Source organism: Fragaria vesca, linkage group LG6 (genome assembly GCF_000184155.1).
Source record: "Fragaria vesca subsp. vesca linkage group LG6, FraVesHawaii_1.0, whole genome shotgun sequence".
Classification (NCBI taxonomy): domain Eukaryota; kingdom Viridiplantae; phylum Streptophyta; class Magnoliopsida; order Rosales; family Rosaceae; genus Fragaria; species Fragaria vesca.
The window spans coordinates 9,093,748-9,095,969 of NC_020496.1; positions in this window are offsets into that span (position 1 = coordinate 9,093,748).

Genomic DNA, 2,222 nt, shown 5'->3' on the forward strand with positions numbered 1-2,222 from the left:
CCTTTCTTCTACTTCTGTTATATATATATATATATATATATAGATATATATAGTGTTATTGAATTATAGTGTCATTGAAATGTAATTCCAAAAAAGGGTAATTTTGGTACTTCAAAAAATTGGTGAAACTTTTGACACCAAAGTCATGTTTCCCGTTACAGGAGTGGAGATTTAGTTGTTTTTTTTTTTTCTAAGTTTTTTTTAGGATTAATTTCAGTTTACCCCCCCTTCGTTTCACTCCACATATATTTAATTTAAAAAATTTACCTTCTAAAGTCTCTAATTTTCATAAATCAGACACAATTGTTAAAATTTCGTCTAATTTGGAAGATAAATGATAGCATGAAATCTTAGAAAAAATGTCCTAAATGGCGATTTATGTTGTTATAAGACTACTTTAGACCTTTTAGTGAGTTATGAAGTCAAAATTAATGTCTGAATTAGACAGAATTTCAGCAATTGGACATGATTTATGAAAATTGAAAACTTTAGGAGGTAAATTTTTAAAATTAAAAATATGGGGAGTGAAATGATGTTAACCCTAAAACTCAGGGGTGTAAACTGAAATTAATCTCTCTTTTTAAATAATTGTTTATTGTTATCTAGGTTAATTGAAAACCAAAATTGGTGTCGAAATGAAGGTTTCGAGATTGATAATAGAGTAATCTCGTTCGTTGATCTTGCTTTCTTTGGTCTAGAGCTTTTGATTGATCACATTTAACTAGTTAGGGTGATTCCGCAGTTAAGAAATAAGTCAAGGTTTCCCAATAACATGTCATTGTTGTTTTTTTAGGATAACATGTCATTGTTGTTTTTTTAGGATAACATGTCATTGTTGTTGTTTGGTTACTTAGAGGTGAATTTTATGATTTACGACATAGAAATTGGTTAAGTTTCACTAGGTTTTTCTAGGCATCTAGATAGTTTTGCATGATTTAATTCTGATGTAGCTCGCGTGGGTGGATCGTGTTCATGTTATTTTCCTACTTTCATATAATTAACACAGTGACATCTTTTTATAAGAAAATAGAGTATGTACTAGTTTTTCATTAATTAATATACCGGGTACTATGTTAAATATTAAAATAGGAGAAAATATTGACACTCCATTAACTTTCATGCACTCGACAGTTTACTCTATTATCTTTCAATTTCAATCGATCACTCCTCTAACTATCCAATGTTACACACTTGGGTCCATCTGTTAAGTGGACGTCCAATCGTGCCGTCAATTTGCTGACTGGACATATTTTTCAATGCCAACTCAGCTGGCTGAAAGGAGAGAAAATCTATTTAAATTAATTTTTTCTTTCAATTTTATTTTTTTCATGAAATATGTCCCTTCTCGTCATCCTCCTGCTCCGATCACCGTTCTCCCTACTCGCCGTCGATGACCAGACATGGTTGGCCTACGACGTCATCCAGAACTTCAACTTCATCACCATCGTACTCCCTGGCCTCCGGAGAGTCTCATGCACGCTACCCGTCGGCAAGAGACGCTAGAAAGACGTCACACGCGTCGTCGCAACGCGTACCCAGAATACCCAGAATTACTCTGGGCACCCAGAGCTCTCTCTCCTCGTGTCTTTTCCAACACAAACCGGCAAACCGCATCTGCACCGCACGGATAACAGCACGGCGAGGTCGACACTTCCGGTGGTGCCGAGGCGAAGTTGCTGACAAAGCTGATCGATTCGGTTTGTAAATGCCATGATTCGGGAGACGATCATATAGAGCTGCTGGTGCTGAAGACGATGCTATCAGCAGTGATGTCGATTTCGACTGTCACATCCCGACCCTTAAATTTTTACCTTATTTACTAGCTTGGTTATAATAAGAATTTTACCGTCTCCGTCATTGAGGAAATAGTTTAATTGGTCCCTAGAGGGGTTTCGGGGACGATTATATGCGGAGGATTATTCGTAGGAAAAATTTATGACGACGGTAAAAATGGTAAAATTTTAGCTAGTAAAAGGTAATTTTTATTAGGGTATTATTTTAGTGTGTTAAATTTTAGAGTTGGGTTTTAAGTGATGGTGTTGGACCGGTTGGGGAAAAGCCCAAATCCTTTCTCTTCTCTCTCTTCCCTCCCGATTCTCTCTCCCTCTCCCTCCGCCGGATTTTCTTCCAGGCCGTTCGCCGCCGTCCGGTCGCCTCTGACCGCCGGGCCGGTCCCAAACGGACGGCCATCGACCCAGCCTTCTTCCTGGACCGGTGAAAGG